This window comes from Haemorhous mexicanus, chromosome 4 (assembly GCF_027477595.1).
Source record: "Haemorhous mexicanus isolate bHaeMex1 chromosome 4, bHaeMex1.pri, whole genome shotgun sequence".
NCBI classification, from domain to species: domain Eukaryota; kingdom Metazoa; phylum Chordata; class Aves; order Passeriformes; family Fringillidae; genus Haemorhous; species Haemorhous mexicanus.
The window spans coordinates 53,058,249-53,076,362 of NC_082344.1; the positions used below are offsets into that span (position 1 = coordinate 53,058,249).

General features: G+C 65.1%; 2 long non-coding RNA genes across 2 annotated transcripts; both read left to right on the top strand.

The window, feature by feature from the left end:
* Nucleotides 1-3,047: 3,047 nt before the first annotated feature.
* LOC132326938 (uncharacterized) lies at nt 3,048-3,900 on the top strand. Its single transcript, XR_009486376.1, has 2 exons — nt 3,048-3,237; nt 3,530-3,900. It is a non-coding gene; the product is annotated as an uncharacterized LOC132326938 (long non-coding RNA).
* Nucleotides 3,901-10,388: 6,488 nt separating this feature from the next.
* LOC132326939 (uncharacterized) lies at nt 10,389-11,241 on the top strand. Its single transcript, XR_009486377.1, has 2 exons — nt 10,389-10,578; nt 10,871-11,241. It is a non-coding gene; the product is annotated as an uncharacterized LOC132326939 (long non-coding RNA).
* The last annotated feature ends 6,873 nt before the right edge of the window (nt 11,242-18,114 follow it).

Below are 18,114 nucleotides of genomic sequence, written 5' to 3' on the forward strand. Positions count from 1 at the left end.
AACTGCCTCGAGAGCTCGGTGCTCACGGGCCCGTAGGGCCCCTCGCCCTGTACAGCCTGTCCAGCGGGGTCTGCCAGACAGGCGGAGAGCACCGGGACCCTCAGGCCCCTCTGTTTCCTGAGCCTGCTGCCACACTCCCTCCCGGCCCAACGCAGCTGCACGGGGCACGGTACTGACGCACAGCTCTGCTCCCACAGAGCCGCCGCGCTGATGTGGAGGGCCATCGGCACCTCCGAAGTAGCCGCAGCTGAGGTGCTTCCAGCACTGCTCTCCGCCATAGAGCAGCAGCCAGCGTACGGCGGGTTCTCCTGCAGCGGGGACAACAAGGCCGTCTTTGCCCTGGCTGTGAGTTTCTGGAGCTGGCCTATGCTCGCCCTCCAGGTTGCCTCTCCAGCAGCTCTCCATGCTCTCCCCACCCTGCAGCTCCCTGCCTGGGCTGAAAGCTGGCCTAGGGGCAGCAGGCTGGGTGCTCCCCCTGCGTCTCCCCTCGGGCCCTGCCTCATGGATACCCTGGCACTGCCTCAGTGTGCTTTGTCTCTTGCAGGCAACTCTGGCACTGTGGAGGATCGCCCCCATGTCTGAGTGGCACTATGCTATTCTGCTCCACTCTCCCCAGCTGTTCGTGGCTCTGCTCCTGCAAGTTGTTACCACCACAGAGCAGACGCCAGAAGACGTTGAGACCCAGAGCTTCTGGAGAGCGTGCCGGAAGGAACACGGCCTTCCCAGCAAGCCCAACAGGTGCCAGTCGCCCTGTCCTTCCCACGCCCTTGTGGCCAGGGCCAGCGCTCCCAGCGTGACCCGGCCTTTGCTCGGCACACAGGTTTGCAGTGCAGACCACGAAGGCTCTGCTCTCCAGACTGGGCTTTGACAAGAAGCTGGTGGCTCTGGAGCACAAGCAGGTCTGGGAGAAGCTGCTCTGTGCCAACACGCAGCACTATGCAGCGGGTCTGCTGGCCAGGTGAGATCCCCTACTCCCCGCCACCACTGCCAGCATTTGGGCCCCGTGCCCGCAGTGCCCCACACGGTCCCCAGGCTTGTAAGCGAGAGGGCCTTGTCACGGAGGGAGGGCCGAGCAGACTGGAGAGGCTGGGAGAGGAGGGTGCCCAGGAGCAGCCGCCTCCCAAGGGGCCCATGTGCCCTCGCAGAGTGCTGGGGAAAGATCAGACCTCCATGAGCTGCTCCTGGGAGAGGTTTGCCCACCCGGCTCAGGGCCTTGGTGCCTTTTTCCCCTGCCAGGGAGATGCGCCATGGCTTGACCCCCCTGTGTCCCTACATGGCCTCGCACCTGCTCAGCCTGCTCATCGAGAAGCAGCCACGCTGGCATCTGCCTGTCCTGGCCTTCTTTGTGGAGGTGAGCCTGATGGCCAGCGCTGCCTGGCTGAGCTGCCTCCCAGCTCTCTGGCCTCTCGTAGCTGCAGCCGCCTGGGACGCTGCCCGCGCCGGCCGCTGCTGCCTAGGCCCGGCCCTGTGCGGCTCTGGGCTCCTGCCAGCCGGCTCCCCTGACACCACCCTCCTGTGCCTTTCAGCTCCTGGAGTGCCTGGACTTGAGCATACACGGTCCCAGCGCCCTGTTGGTGCTATCCAGGCACCTGCCGAGCGAGTGCAGGGACAGGCTGCGCCTGGCGCTCAGAGGCCTCGCGGTGCTCCGCAAGGAGCCCTCGCTGGTGAGAAGGGGGCACGGGCTGAAGCCGCGCTGGCAGCGTGGGCCTGGGGAGCGCACACCTTTGGGCTTGGCCGGGCTTTGGCAGCAGAGGCAGCTGCTCCCAGCTCTCCTGCCTCCCTCTTCAGCTGCCCAAGTGGCCCAAGCAGCCGTTGGTGCTGCGGTTGGTCACGGCTTCACAGCACAGCCTCGTCTTGCACACAGGCCGGAGGAATACGTGGCCTGTATCAACGCCTGGTGGAGCAGCTGGCTGACGCAGATGCAGAGATGGTCTGGATGACCCTCTGTGGGCTCACGGATATGCTCCAGGACAAAGACCTCGAGCCACCCAGCGCCACCTTCCTGAACCTGGCTGAGTCCCTCCTGCCACTCTTTGAGAACGTAAGGCTCTGTGCCCCCAGCCAAGGGCACTGGACGCTGCCTGGAAACTTTGTGCCCTGTGCAGTTTTGGGCCTTTGCCCTAATGGGCCTGGAGTAGTTGGTGCTTAGGACTTTTCCTATCCTTGCAGGACAACAGCCAGGTGCGGCTGCTCTCCATTCAGCTCTTCTGCAAGGTGATGGAGCTGGTAGCGGAAGAGGGGGAAAATCCTCTCACGACAATCGTGAGCCAGAGCCTGCTCCCTCTCTTCTTGCGCTGGCACGACGAGAACCTGCACGTGGCCAAGGTGAGGGTTCGTGTGATGCTGCCACATCCCTGGCAGGGGGCTCGGCCGCCTCTTGCCCTGGCGCCTCGCGGGCTCCAGTCCTCCCCTGGCCTGGGCACAGGGACCCAGGTGCCATGCCCCGGGCTCCGGTGCCACCTGTAGCTCTCTGCTATTCTCCAGTCCTCTCGCAAAGCCCTGCTTCGTGCGGCACGCTTCCTGAGGAGGAGGGATCTCGAGCAGCTGCTGCTGAAGGGGCAGCAGATGAAGTTTGCCGAGTGCCTGGTAAGGACAGCCTGGGAGCCCCAGCTGCAGGCTGGAGAAGTCCCCTGCTCCCGGTGCTCAAGGCGGGGGGCTGGCAGCTGTGCCCCTGCCCAGCGCAGCATCTGGGCCCGCCAGCCTGCGCCCCGCACGCTGCTCGCTGGCCCGGGCCGTGCGGGCCGGCTGGGCCGGTGCCTGGCGTGGGGAGCGCCCGGCCGAGGGGCAGAGCCCGCGCCGAGCCTTCCCTCCCGGCGCTCCCCGCAGCTGCTGCAGGACGAGAGCCGAGCAGCCGAGCACCTGCGCTGGGCCCTGCCGCGCCTGCAGAGCCCACAGAGACCCGTGCGAGGGGCGGCCGTCAGGATCATCGGTGAGTCCGGCGCCCCTCCCTGCCCCCGGCCCGGCTGCTGCCCCGGCAGCGGGAGCCGCGCCCGGGCCGCTGCAGCCCCGCCCACCTTCGGCGCGGCCGCCGCCCTCCCGCAGCCGTGCCCTCGGGCCGCGGGGTGGGGCAGGGGCCGGCTGGAGCCCTGTCCGGGGAGGAGGGCGTGCGGCCCCAGGGCTGGCAGCGCCCGTGGCGCGCAGCTGCGCCGCCTGGGGCCGCCACAGGCTCTGTCTTCCCAGGGGTGGCCGGCGTGCTCGTGAAGTGGCAGAAGGAGGAGCTCCAGGTCCTCAGCGAGGGTGAGTCAGGGCAGCCGCAGCTGCGTGGCAGCGGGGGCCGCCGGGGGCAGCTGCAAATCCCGGCCCCGGAGCTACAATCCGTGCCCGGGCTGTGGAGGGCTCTGCTCCCCGTGCGGACGAGGGACGGCAGGGGAAGAGCCCGGAGAGCTATCAGGGAAACGGGGGGGATCCGTGGCCGGCACCTTCCGGCTGAAGCCATGGCAAGAGCCGGCTGGGATGGCCCTGGCAGGAGGCTTTCCTCGGATTCCCTCAATCTGGCCTCTGACCCTGGCTCCGTTCCTCTCTCTTCCAGCTCTCCAAGCCCTCAGGGAAGATGAGAGCCCATCCTGCATCAGCGTCCTGATTCAGCTGGCCTTCGAGAGAAGATCTGCAGGACTTCGTTCCTCTGCTGGATCAGATGTACCATCGGCGTCCATCGGCGATTTCCAGCTCCCACTGAAGATGGGAGCACCTGCAGAGCAGGATGGACCAGCTGGAGCTCCAGGCACAGCTCTTGCTGCTCAGAGCTGAGCCTGTGGGAAGCTCCAGGAGCTCCTGCCATCTCTCTCCCTGTTGGCAGCTCCCTCCCTCCAGCTCTCAGGCCCTGCCCACTCCCTTTTTATGTCTCCCTGCTCACCCCTTTGCTTCGCTTTCCCTTAATAAACAGTTTGGTTTTTCACTTGAGCCGCGTCTCCGTGCAGCTGAAGCGGTGCAAAACCTGAGCCCGGGGACACACAGGGCCCTGCTGCCGTTCTCCTCCTCGCTGTGTTCTGTGCAGGGACAGAGAGGAACAAGGGCAGCTCAGGCTGCAAAGGTCCCTGTCCTGCTGCTCCAGTTGCACAGCCGCATGGAGTTAAAGGTCGTGCCGAGCACACTGAAGGGGACAAGGACCCTGGGTTTTAGAAGGGCCAACTTGAGTATGCTCTGAACCCAGCCGTAAGGGATTCCATGGCAAGCATCCTCCGAGGGCAAAGGAGCTTGCAATGCCGGAAGGTTTCACAAAGAGCTTCCTGAAAGCACAGCAATGCTCCATCCCTACACAGGGACAGGAAGAGGGCAGAACCAGACACCATCGTGGCCTGCTAGTGAGCTTTGGGTGTGCCTAAAAGCAAATGGAGAAGCAGCAGCAGCAGCAGGGAATGGCTGAGACTCAGAGGCGTGACCGTCCCAGCGACCGCAGCGCTGTCAGGCAGTGCCTGCACGCTGGCCACGGTTCCGGCGGCTCTGCTCTCCCCACAGGCGAGGAATCGGGCAGCCCCTGCCTCAGGCACAGACAGCAACCCAACCAAGCGAGACCAGAGGCAGGGGACCCTTCCCATCTCTCTCGGCCATGGCTGCAAAACAGCCGCTGTGTCTTCCTGCGGCTGTGTTTGGGGTGAGCTGAGCCCAGAGCTGGCCAGCTTCTGCTCTGCTGTGCCAAGAGCATTCTGGGCGGGCAGGAGAAGTGCTGCGTGCGCAGTGGGGAAGGGGCTCAGGAGAGCCTCCTGCGGGAACAGGGCTCCGCTCCCTGGCTGGGAACAGCCTGGTTTTGCTGCCGTGAGCGCAGGCAGGCATTCAGGCACTTGAACAGGCAGCGGGCAGCTCTTGTTTATAGGGGGCCGGGGCTGCGCGCCACAAGGGACACGTGGAAACAGACTCAGGGGAAGGAAGATGAACTCAAGCTGGAGTGCCTGTGCTGCAAGAGCGTAATTCAGCCTTGCCAGGGTTTCTCAAGTGTGTCTTGGTGTTCCCTGGGAAATGGAGGCATTTGGGGAAATGCCATTGGAAGGGAGGGGCTTGCTTCTCAAGCCAAGTGCTTCCCCAGGAGCCCCCAGTGAGGTAGTGGCCCATCTCCCTTTGGCTCCCTGCGCTCCTTTCTGTCCTTGAGGCCCCTCGCACTTGGCAGAGGGGTGTGGGAAGGGAGAAGGCTGTGAAGAGCAGCTTTGGCATCCGCCTGGGCCTGCGGAGACCCCGCCAAGCAACAGCAGCAGGGTGTGTTCCTCGCCTTTGAGCACAGGACAGATCTGGATCATCTCTGTCCAGCCGAGATCCCCTAATATCTCTCTGAGAGCTGTGAATTCAAAGGCCTTTATGCACACATTAATGCCATCTTCCCTATTTGGTGTGTTTTAACTCTTGGCAAGATGCGTTTGCCTCTTGCTTGCTGGAAGCTGCTCTGCTCCAGGGCCGGCACCCAGCTGGGCTGTGCGGGCTGGGCACCGCGGAGAGCCCTTCCCTGAGCACTTGGTGGGTCTTGGTGTGTCCTGGGCTATGTTGGACACTTGGGACAACGGATTCCTTCGAACTGGGGGCACCTTGGGTGGGGAGGGCGTGGCCCCAGGGCACGTGGCAGCGTGTCCCTTTGTGACACGGAGAAGAAGGTTCACGGTGTCACCAAAAGGGACAGCGTGTCTGAGCAGCCCTTTGTGACACGCACTGACATAGGCGCTGGCAGCACCACGGCCACGCCAGAGTGCTCGGTGCGCGCAAGGGGACAGGACGTGACAGAGCGGTGCTGTGAGGCGTCCCCCCACAGCCTGCTTGTTCGTTGCTGACCCGGAGCTTTTCCGAGGCATTCCTCCTGCGGCTGGCCTCACGGCCAGACCTCGGGATTCAGGGACTCGGAGCTTTTTCGAGGCACATCCCAGCCCTGCGGCCGGTGCCCTCGTGGCCAGGCCGTGTGACTTGGCGACCTCCGTCACTCGCGAGGTGTCTCCTGTGATTGTGGCAGGAGCCCTCGAGAACCGAGTTCAGGACTTGCTGTCCTGTAGCCTTCCTGAGGCCCTTCTGTTGCAGGTGCCTGCAAGGCACGACTGCAGCACTTCCTGACTCTGACCTTGCTGAGGCATCTGTCTCGAAGGTGCCCTCGAGGTCAGACAGAAGGATGGCAGGCAGAATGCTCAGCCTGCTCAAGGGGCTTCGGGGGAAGAAAAGGAATGGTCCTGCAGCTGCCCCAGAGGAGCAGCCTGCAGAGCCGGAGCAGTTGCGGCCGCTGCAGGATGGTGAGTGGCAGAGCCGGGCCGCAGGGCCGGTACCTGAGGCCGGCCTGGCCCAATCCCATCCCATCCCATCCCATCCCATCCCATCCCATCCCATCCCATCTCATCCCATCCCATCCCATCCCAACCCATTCCTGTGGACATACCCACGGACGGGATGGGACAGGGGCCGGGCCTGCCCCCCGATGGCCGTGCTCCATCCCTTGGACACCCAGAGGGCTGTCCCTGCTGGGGGAGTGCAGGGCTGGGCTGTGTTCTCCGGCCTCTCCCACGACGCCTCAGCTCTGGCTGTGCGCTCACTCTTCGCCAGATGCAGCCAAGGAGCAGGCTCAAGTGCAGGACCCCCCCCGTGGCAGCTTCCGCAGAGCAGCCCAGGTACCTGCGGCCATCCCCACCTGAGCCGGGCCTCCTGGCACTGCTCAGCCTGGCTCCACGCTCGGAGCAGACCATGTAACGTCCCTCTCTTCCCGCCCCTTCCTTCTGCTGCAGACACTGCGGAGGTTCCTGCGCCTTCGGCGCAGAAAGACCAGCGGCCCCACCACCGAGGGCACGGCCGAGCCCGACTCCGGGCCCAGCGAGCTGCGGGCAGAGGATGCTGCCAGCACAGCATCCTCAGAGTTCACAACAGTCTCGGAGTTGGAAACGGCCGAGGGCTGGGCGGAGGCTGACATGGCCCTGGCGGAGGGCATGGCCACCACTTACACCCACCTCGAGGGCATCCCAGAGACTGAGGCCATGCCCATGCTGAATGTGAGTCCTGGGCCCACTCTGGAGTTTTTCCAGATGGGTGTTTCTTCACCACAGCATGTAAGCAGCCTGGGGGCAGGGCTGAAGGCCTCCCAGGATCACGCAGCCCCTCAGGCCATGTGCACTGGGCCCCTTCTGCCCCATCACAGTGGGCAGGGAAGGCAAGCACTTCTTGGGGGAAGCTGGGGAAGTTGCTCCCTTGGGCAGCATTCCAAGTCTTCTCCATGCCGCTTCCTCCAGGTGCTAGCCGCGGTGAGTGACATCCTTCAGAGACTCACTACCTGTATCACCGTGGACGCCGGGCTGCAAATGGAAATCCTCAGCCTGACCGAAGAACACCCTGCCCAGGTGGTGAGGAGCCTCCTGCACTGTGCTCCAACATGTGACAGGTACAGGGCACAACTGCCTCGAGAGCTCGGTGCTCACGGGCCCGTAGGGCCCCTCGCCCTGTACAGCCTGTCCAGCGGGGTCTGCCAGACAGGCGGAGAGCACCGGGACCCTCAGGCCCCTCTGTTTCCTGAGCCTGCTGCCACACTCCCTCCCGGCCCAACGCAGCTGCACGGGGCACGGTACTGACGCACAGCTCTGCTCCCACAGAGCCGCCGCGCTGATGTGGAGGGCCATCGGCACCTCCGAAGTAGCCGCAGCTGAGGTGCTTCCAGCACTGCTCTCCGCCATAGAGCAGCAGCCAGCGTACGGCGGGTTCTCCTGCAGCGGGGACAACAAGGCCGTCTTTGCCCTGGCTGTGAGTTTCTGGAGCTGGCCTATGCTCGCCCTCCAGGTTGCCTCTCCAGCAGCTCTCCATGCTCTCCCCACCCTGCAGCTCCCTGCCTGGGCTGAAAGCTGGCCTAGGGGCAGCAGGCTGGGTGCTCCCCCTGCGTCTCCCCTCGGGCCCTGCCTCATGGATACCCTGGCACTGCCTCAGTGTGCTTTGTCTCTTGCAGGCAACTCTGGCACTGTGGAGGATCGCCCCCATGTCTGAGTGGCACTATGCTATTCTGCTCCACTCTCCCCAGCTGTTCGTGGCTCTGCTCCTGCAAGTTGTTACCACCACAGAGCAGACGCCAGAAGACGTTGAGACCCAGAGCTTCTGGAGAGCGTGCCGGAAGGAACACGGCCTTCCCAGCAAGCCCAACAGGTGCCAGTCGCCCTGTCCTTCCCACGCCCTTGTGGCCAGGGCCAGCGCTCCCAGCGTGACCCGGCCTTTGCTCGGCACACAGGTTTGCAGTGCAGACCACGAAGGCTCTGCTCTCCAGACTGGGCTTTGACAAGAAGCTGGTGGCTCTGGAGCACAAGCAGGTCTGGGAGAAGCTGCTCTGTGCCAACACGCAGCACTATGCAGCGGGTCTGCTGGCCAGGTGAGATCCCCTACTCCCCGCCACCACTGCCAGCATTTGGGCCCCGTGCCCGCAGTGCCCCACACGGTCCCCAGGCTTGTAAGCGAGAGGGCCTTGTCACGGAGGGAGGGCCGAGCAGACTGGAGAGGCTGGGAGAGGAGGGTGCCCAGGAGCAGCCGCCTCCCAAGGGGCCCATGTGCCCTCGCAGAGTGCTGGGGAAAGATCAGACCTCCATGAGCTGCTCCTGGGAGAGGTTTGCCCACCCGGCTCAGGGCCTTGGTGCCTTTTTCCCCTGCCAGGGAGATGCGCCATGGCTTGACCCCCCTGTGTCCCTACATGGCCTCGCACCTGCTCAGCCTGCTCATCGAGAAGCAGCCACGCTGGCATCTGCCTGTCCTGGCCTTCTTTGTGGAGGTGAGCCTGATGGCCAGCGCTGCCTGGCTGAGCTGCCTCCCAGCTCTCTGGCCTCTCGTAGCTGCAGCCGCCTGGGACGCTGCCCGCGCCCGCCGCTGCTGCCTAGGCCCGGCCCTGTGCGGCTCTGGGCTCCTGCCAGCCGGCTCCCCTGACACCACCCTCCTGTGCCTTTCAGCTCCTGGAGTGCCTGGACTTGAGCATACACGGTCCCAGCGCCCTGTTGGTGCTATCCAGGCACCTGCCGAGCGAGTGCAGGGACAGGCTGCGCCTGGCGCTCAGAGGCCTCGCGGTGCTCCGCAAGGAGCCCTCGCTGGTGAGAAGGGGGCACGGGCTGAAGCCGCGCTGGCAGCGTGGGCCTGGGGAGCGCACACCTTTGGGCTTGGCCGGGCTTTGGCAGCAGAGGCAGCTGCTCCCAGCTCTCCTGCCTCCCTCTTCAGCTGCCCAAGTGGCCCAAGCAGCCGTTGGTGCTGCGGTTGGTCACGGCTTCACAGCACAGCCTCGTCTTGCACACAGGCCGGAGGAATACGTGGCCTGTATCAACGCCTGGTGGAGCAGCTGGCTGACGCAGATGCAGAGATGGTCTGGATGACCCTCTGTGGGCTCACGGATATGCTCCAGGACAAAGACCTCGAGCCACCCAGCGCCACCTTCCTGAACCTGGCTGAGTCCCTCCTGCCACTCTTTGAGAACGTAAGGCTCTGTGCCCCCAGCCAAGGGCACTGGACGCTGCCTGGAAACTTTGTGCCCTGTGCAGTTTTGGGCCTTTGCCCTAATGGGCCTGGAGTAGTTGGTGCTTAGGACTTTTCCTATCCTTGCAGGACAACAGCCAGGTGCGGCTGCTCTCCATTCAGCTCTTCTGCAAGGTGATGGAGCTGGTAGCGGAAGAGGGGGAAAATCCTCTCACGACAATCGTGAGCCAGAGCCTGCTCCCTCTCTTCTTGCGCTGGCACGACGAGAACCTGCACGTGGCCAAGGTGAGGGTTCGTGTGATGCTGCCACATCCCTGGCAGGGGGCTCGGCCGCCTCTTGCCCTGGCGCCTCGCGGGCTCCAGTCCTCCCCTGGCCTGGGCACAGGGACCCAGGTGCCATGCCCCGGGCTCCGGTGCCACCTGTAGCTCTCTGCTATTCTCCAGTCCTCTCGCAAAGCCCTGCTTCGTGCGGCACGCTTCCTGAGGAGGAGGGATCTCGAGCAGCTGCTGCTGAAGGGGCAGCAGATGAAGTTTGCCGAGTGCCTGGTAAGGACAGCCTGGGAGCCCCAGCTGCAGGCTGGAGAAGTCCCCTGCTCCCGGTGCTCAAGGCGGGGGGCTGGCAGCTGTGCCCCTGCCCAGCGCAGCATCTGGGCCCGCCAGCCTGCGCCCCGCACGCTGCTCGCTGGCCCGGGCCGTGCGGGCCGGCTGGGCCGGTGCCTGGCGTGGGGAGCGCCCGGCCGAGGGGCAGAGCCCGCGCCGAGCCTTCCCTCCCGGCGCTCCCCGCAGCTGCTGCAGGACGAGAGCCGAGCAGCCGAGCACCTGCGCTGGGCCCTGCCGCGCCTGCAGAGCCCACAGAGACCCGTGCGAGGGGCGGCCGTCAGGATCATCGGTGAGTCCGGCGCCCCTCCCTGCCCCCGGCCCGGCTGCTGCCCCGGCAGCGGGAGCCGCGCCCGGGCCGCTGCAGCCCCGCCCACCTTCGGCGCGGCCGCCGCCCTCCCGCAGCCGTGCCCTCGGGCCGCGGGGTGGGGCAGGGGCCGGCTGGAGCCCTGTCCGGGGAGGAGGGCGTGCGGCCCCAGGGCTGGCAGCGCCCGTGGCGCGCAGCTGCGCCGCCTGGGGCCGCCACAGGCTCTGTCTTCCCAGGGGTGGCCGGCGTGCTCGTGAAGTGGCAGAAGGAGGAGCTCCAGGTCCTCAGCGAGGGTGAGTCAGGGCAGCCGCAGCTGCGTGGCAGCGGGGGCCGCCGGGGGCAGCTGCAAATCCCGGCCCCGGAGCTACAATCCGTGCCCGGGCTGTGGAGGGCTCTGCTCCCCGTGCGGACGAGGGACGGCAGGGGAAGAGCCCGGAGAGCTATCAGGGAAACGGGGGGGATCCGTGGCCGGCACCTTCCGGCTGAAGCCATGGCAAGAGCCGGCTGGGATGGCCCTGGCAGGAGGCTTTCCTCGGATTCCCTCAATCTGGCCTCTGACCCTGGCTCCGTTCCTCTCTCTTCCAGCTCTCCAAGCCCTCAGGGAAGATGAGAGCCCATCCTGCATCAGCGTCCTGATTCAGCTGGCCTTCGAGAGAAGATCTGCAGGACTTCGTTCCTCTGCTGGATCAGATGTACCATCGGCGTCCATCGGCGATTTCCAGCTCCCACTGAAGATGGGAGCACCTGCAGAGCAGGATGGACCAGCTGGAGCTCCAGGCACAGCTCTTGCTGCTCAGAGCTGAGCCTGTGGGAAGCTCCAGGAGCTCCTGCCATCTCTCTCCCTGTTGGCAGCTCCCTCCCTCCAGCTCTCAGGCCCTGCCCACTCCCTTTTTATGTCTCCCTGCTCACCCCTTTGCTTCGCTTTCCCTTAATAAACAGTTTGGTTTTTCACTTGAGCCGCGTCTCCGTGCAGCTGAAGCGGTGCAAAACCTGAGCCCGGGGACACACAGGGCCCTGCTGCCGTTCTCCTCCTCGCTGTGTTCTGTGCAGGGACAGAGAGGAACAAGGGCAGCTCAGGCTGCAAAGGTCCCTGTCCTGCTGCTCCAGTTGCACAGCCGCATGGAGTTAAAGGTCGTGCCGAGCACACTGAAGGGGACAAGGACCCTGGGTTTTAGAAGGGCCAACTTGAGTATGCTCTGAACCCAGCCGTAAGGGATTCCATGGCAAGCATCCTCCGAGGGCAAAGGAGCTTGCAATGCCGGAAGGTTTCACAAAGAGCTTCCTGAAAGCACAGCAATGCTCCATCCCTACACAGGGACAGGAAGAGGGCAGAACCAGACACCATCGTGGCCTGCTAGTGAGCTTTGGGTGTGCCTAAAAGCAAATGGAGAAGCAGCAGCAGCAGCAGGGAATGGCTGAGACTCAGAGGCGTGACCGTCCCAGCGACCGCAGCGCTGTCAGGCAGTGCCTGCACGCTGGCCACGGTTCCGGCGGCTCTGCTCTCCCCACAGGCGAGGAATCGGGCAGCCCCTGCCTCAGGCACAGACAGCAACCCAACCAAGCGAGACCAGAGGCAGGGGACCCTTCCCATCTCTCTCGGCCATGGCTGCAAAACAGCCGCTGTGTCTTCCTGCGGCTGTGTTTGGGGTGAGCTGAGCCCAGAGCTGGCCAGCTTCTGCTCTGCTGTGCCAAGAGCATTCTGGGCGGGCAGGAGAAGTGCTGCGTGCGCAGTGGGGAAGGGGCTCAGGAGAGCCTCCTGCGGGAACAGGGCTCCGCTCCCTGGCTGGGAACAGCCTGGTTTTGCTGCCGTGAGCGCAGGCAGGCATTCAGGCACTTGAACAGGCAGCGGGCAGCTCTTGTTTATAGGGGGCCGGGGCTGCGCGCCACAAGGGACACGTGGAAACAGACTCAGGGGAAGGAAGATGAACTCAAGCTGGAGTGCCTGTGCTGCAAGAGCGTAATTCAGCCTTGCCAGGGTTTCTCAAGTGTGTCTTGGTGTTCCCTGGGAAATGGAGGCATTTGGGGAAATGCCATTGGAAGGGAGGGGCTTGCTTCTCAAGCCAAGTGCTTCCCCAGGAGCCCCCAGTGAGGTAGTGGCCCATCTCCCTTTGGCTCCCTGCGCTCCTTTCTGTCCTTGAGGCCCCTCGCACTTGGCAGAGGGGTGTGGGAAGGGAGAAGGCTGTGAAGAGCAGCTTTGGCATCCGCCTGGGCCTGCGGAGACCCCGCCAAGCAACAGCAGCAGGGTGTGTTCCTCGCCTTTGAGCACAGGACAGATCTGGATCATCTCTGTCCAGCCGAGATCCCCTAATATCTCTCTGAGAGCTGTGAATTCAAAGGCCTTTATGCACACATTAATGCCATCTTCCCTATTTGGTGTGTTTTAACTCTTGGCAAGATGCGTTTGCCTCTTGCTTGCTGGAAGCTGCTCTGCTCCAGGGCCGGCACCCAGCTGGGCTGTGCGGGCTGGGCACCGCGGAGAGCCCTTCCCTGAGCACTTGGTGGGTCTTGGTGTGTCCTGGGCTATGTTGGACACTTGGGACAACGGATTCCTTCGAACTGGGGGCACCTTGGGTGGGGAGGGCGTGGCCCCAGGGCACGTGGCAGCGTGTCCCTTTGTGACACGGAGAAGAAGGTTCACGGTGTCACCAAAAGGGACAGCGTGTCTGAGCAGCCCTTTGTGACACGCACTGACATAGGCGCTGGCAGCACCACGGCCACGCCAGAGTGCTCGGTGCGCGCAAGGGGACAGGACGTGACAGAGCGGTGCTGTGAGGCGTCCCCCCACAGCCTGCTTGTTCGTTGCTGACCCGGAGCTTTTCCGAGGCATTCCTCCTGCGGCTGGCCTCACGGCCAGACCTCGGGATTCAGGGACTCGGAGCTTTTTCGAGGCACATCCCAGCCCTGCGGCCGGTGCCCTCGTGGCCAGGCCGTGTGACTTGGCGACCTCCGTCACTCGCGAGGTGTCTCCTGTGATTGTGGCAGGAGCCCTCGAGAACCGAGTTCAGGACTTGCTGTCCTGTAGCCTTCCTGAGGCCCTTCTGTTGCAGGTGCCTGCAAGGCACGACTGCAGCACTTCCTGACTCTGACCTTGCTGAGGCATCTGTCTCGAAGGTGCCCTCGAGGTCAGACAGAAGGATGGCAGGCAGAATGCTCAGCCTGCTCAAGGGGCTTCGGGGGAAGAAAAGGAATGGTCCTGCAGCTGCCCCAGAGGAGCAGCCTGCAGAGCCGGAGCAGTTGCGGCCGCTGCAGGATGGTGAGTGGCAGAGCCGGGCCGCAGGGCCGGTACCTGAGGCCGGCCTGGCCCAATCCCATCCCATCCCATCCCATCCCATCCCATCCCATCCCATCTCATCCCATCCCATCCCATCCCAACCCATTCCTGTGGACATACCCACGGACGGGATGGGACAGGGGCCGGGCCTGCCCCCCGATGGCCGTGCTCCATCCCTTGGACACCCAGAGGGCTGTCCCTGCTGGGGGAGTGCAGGGCTGGGCTGTGTTCTCCGGCCTCTCCCACGACGCCTCAGCTCTGGCTGTGCGCTCACTCTTCGCCAGATGCAGCCAAGGAGCAGGCTCAAGTGCAGGACCCCCCCCGTGGCAGCTTCCGCAGAGCAGCCCAGGTACCTGCGGCCATCCCCACCTGAGCCGGGCCTCCTGGCACTGCTCAGCCTGGCTCCACGCTCGGAGCAGACCATGTAACGTCCCTCTCTTCCCGCCCCTTCCTTCTGCTGCAGACACTGCGGAGGTTCCTGCGCCTTCGGCGCAGAAAGACCAGCGGCCCCACCACCGAGGGCACGGCCGAGCCCGACTCCGGGCCCAGCGAGCTGCGGGCAGAGGATGCTGCCAGCACAGCATCCTCAGAGTTCACAACAGTCTCGGAGTTGGAAACGGCCGAGGGCTGGGCGGAGGCTGACATGGCCCTGGCGGAGGGCATGGCCACCACTTACACCCACCTCGAGGGCATCCCAGAGACTGAGGCCATGCCCATGCTGAATGTGAGTCCTGGGCCCACTCTGGAGTTTTTCCAGATGGGTGTTTCTTCACCACAGCATGTAAGCAGCCTGGGGGCAGGGCTGAAGGCCTCCCAGGATCACGCAGCCCCTCAGGCCATGTGCACTGGGCCCCTTCTGCCCCATCACAGTGGGCAGGGAAGGCAAGCACTTCTTGGGGGAAGCTGGGGAAGTTGCTCCCTTGGGCAGCATTCCAAGTCTTCTCCATGCCGCTTCCTCCAGGTGCTAGCCGCGGTGAGTGACATCCTTCAGAGACTCACTACCTGTATCACCGTGGACGCCGGGCTGCAAATGGAAATCCTCAGCCTGACCGAAGAACACCCTGCCCAGGTGGTGAGGAGCCTCCTGCACTGTGCTCCAACATGTGACAGGTACAGGGCACAACTGCCTCGAGAGCTCGGTGCTCACGGGCCCGTAGGGCCCCTCGCCCTGTACAGCCTGTCCAGCGGGGTCTGCCAGACAGGCGGAGAGCACCGGGACCCTCAGGCCCCTCTGTTTCCTGAGCCTGCTGCCACACTCCCTCCCGGCCCAACGCAGCTGCACGGGGCACGGTACTGACGCACAGCTCTGCTCCCACAGAGCCGCCGCGCTGATGTGGAGGGCCATCGGCACCTCCGAAGTAGCCGCAGCTGAGGTGCTTCCAGCACTGCTCTCCGCCATAGAGCAGCAGCCAGCGTACGGCGGGTTCTCCTGCAGCGGGGACAACAAGGCCGTCTTTGCCCTGGCTGTGAGTTTCTGGAGCTGGCCTATGCTCGCCCTCCAGGTTGCCTCTCCAGCAGCTCTCCATGCTCTCCCCACCCTGCAGCTCCCTGCCTGGGCTGAAAGCTGGCCTAGGGGCAGCAGGCTGGGTGCTCCCCCTGCGTCTCCCCTCGGGCCCTGCCTCATGGATACCCTGGCACTGCCTCAGTGTGCTTTGTCTCTTGCAGGCAACTCTGGCACTGTGGAGGATCGCCCCCATGTCTGAGTGGCACTATGCTATTCTGCTCCACTCTCCCCAGCTGTTCGTGGCTCTGCTCCTGCAAGTTGTTACCACCACAGAGCAGACGCCAGAAGACGTTGAGACCCAGAGCTTCTGGAGAGCGTGCCGGAAGGAACACGGCCTTCCCAGCAAGCCCAACAGGTGCCAGTCGCCCTGTCCTTCCCACGCCCTTGTGGCCAGGGCCAGCGCTCCCAGCGTGACCCGGCCTTTGCTCGGCACACAGGTTTGCAGTGCAGACCACGAAGGCTCTGCTCTCCAGACTGGGCTTTGACAAGAAGCTGGTGGCTCTGGAGCACAAGCAGGTCTGGGAGAAGCTGCTCTGTGCCAACACGCAGCACTATGCAGCGGGTCTGCTGGCCAGGTGAGATCCCCTACTCCCCGCCACCACTGCCAGCATTTGGGCCCCGTGCCCGCAGTGCCCCACACGGTCCCCAGGCTTGTAAGCGAGAGGGCCTTGTCACGGAGGGAGGGCCGAGCAGACTGGAGAGGCTGGGAGAGGAGGGTGCCCAGGAGCAGCCGCCTCCCAAGGGGCCCATGTGCCCTCGCAGAGTGCTGGGGAAAGATCAGACCTCCATGAGCTGCTCCTGGGAGAGGTTTGCCCACCCGGCTCAGGGCCTTGGTGCCTTTTTCCCCTGCCAGGGAGATGCGCCATGGCTTGACCCCCCTGTGTCCCTACATGGCCTCGCACCTGCTCAGCCTGCTCATCGAGAAGCAGCCACGCTGGCATCTGCCTGTCCTGGCCTTCTTTGTGGAGGTGAGCCTGATGGCCAGCGCTGCCTGGCTGAGCTGCCTCCCAGCTCTCTGGCCTCTCGTAGCTGCAGCCGCCTGGGACGCTGCCCGCGCCCGCCGCTGCTGCCTAGGCCCGGCCCTGTGCGGCTCTGGGCTCCTGCCAGCCGGCTCCCCTGACACCACCCTCCTGTGCCTTTCAGCTCCTGGAGTGCCTGGACTTGAGCATACACGGTCCCAGCGCCCTGTTGGTGCTATCCAGGCACCTGCCGAGCGAGTGCAGGGACAGGCTGCGCCTGGCGCTCAGAGGCCTCGCGGTGCTCCGCAAGGAGCCCTCGCTGGTGAGAAGGGGGCACGGGCTGAAGCCGCGCTGGCAGCGTGGGCCTGGGGAGCGCACACCTTTGGGCTTGGCCGGGCTTTGGCAGCAGAGGCAGCTGCTCCCAGCTCTCCTGCCTCCCTCTTCAGCTGCCCAAGTGGCCCAAGCAGCCGTTGGTGCTGCGGTTGGTCACGGCTTCACAGCACAGCCTCGTCTTGCACACAGGCCGGAGGAATACGTGGCCTGTATCAACGCCTGGTGGAGCAGCTGGCTGACGCAGATGCAGAGATGGTCTGGATGACCCTCTGTGGGCTCACGGATATGCTCCAGGACAAAGACCTCGAGCCACCCAGCGCCACCTTCCTGAACCTGGCTGAGTCCCTCCTGCCACTCTTTGAGAACGTAAGGCTCTGTGCCCCCAGCCAAGGGCACTGGACGCTGCCTGGAAACTTTGTGCCCTGTGCAGTTTTGGGCCTTTGCCCTAATGGGCCTGGAGTAGTTGGTGCTTAGGACTTTTCCTATCCTTGCAGGACAACAGCCAGGTGCGGCTGCTCTCCATTCAGCTCTTCTGCAAGGTGATGGAGCTGGTAGCGGAAGAGGGGGAAAATCCTCTCACGACAATCGTGAGCCAGAGCCTGCTCCCTCTCTTCTTGCGCTGGCACGACGAGAACCTGCACGTGGCCAAGGTGAGGGTTCGTGTGATGCTGCCACATCCCTGGCAGGGGGCTCGGCCGCCTCTTGCCCTGGCGCCTCGCGGGCTCCAGTCCTCCCCTGGCCTGGGCACAGGGACCCAGGTGCCATGCCCCGGGCTCCGGTGCCACCTGTAGCTCTCTGCTATTCTCCAGTCCTCTCGCAAAGCCCTGCTTCGTGCGGCACGCTTCCTGAGGAGGAGGATCTCGAGCAGCTGCTGCTGAAGGGGCAGCAGATGAAGTTTGCCGAGTGCCTGGTAAGGACAGCCTGGGAGCCCCAGCTGCAGGCTGGAGAAGTCCCCTGCTCCCGGTGCTCAAGGCGGGGGGCTGGCAGCTGTGCCCCTGCCCAGCGCAGCATCTGGGCCCCGCCAGCCTGCGCCCCGCACGCTGCTCGCTGGCCCGGGCCGTGCGGGCCGGCTGGGCCGGTGCCTGGCGTGGGGAGCGCCCGGCCGAGGGGCAGAGCCCGCGCCGAGCCTTCCCTCCCGGCGCTCCCCGCAGCTGCTGCAGGACGAGAGCCGAGCAGCCGAGCACCTGCGCTGGGCCCTGCCGCGCCTGCAGAGCCCACAGAGACCCGTGCGAGGGGCGGCCGTCAGGATCATCGGTGAGTCCGGCGCCCCTCCCTGCCCCCGGCCCGGCTGCTGCCCCGGCAGCGGGAGCCGCGCCCGGGCCGCTGCAGCCCCGCCCACCTTCGGCGCGGCCGCCGCCCTCCCGCAGCCGTGCCCTCGGGCCGCGGGGTGGGCAGGGGCCGGCTGGAGCCCTGTCCGGGGAGGAGGGCGTGCGGCCCCAGGGCTGGCAGCGCCCGTGGCGCGCAGCTGCGCCGCCTGGGGCCGCCACAGGCTCTGTCTCCCAGGGGTGGCCGGCGTGCTCGTGAAGTGGCAGAAGGGAGGAGCTCCAGGTCCTCAGCGAGGGTGAGTCAGGGCAGCCGCAGCTGCGTGGCAGCGGGGGCCGCCGGGGGCAGCTGCAAATCCCGGCCCCGGAGCTACAATCCGTGCCCGGGCTGTGGAGGGCTCTGCTCCCCGTGCGGACGAGGGACGGCAGGGGAAGAGCCCGGAGAGCTATCAGGGAAACGGGGGGGATCCGTGGCCGGCACCTTCCGGCTGAAGCCATGG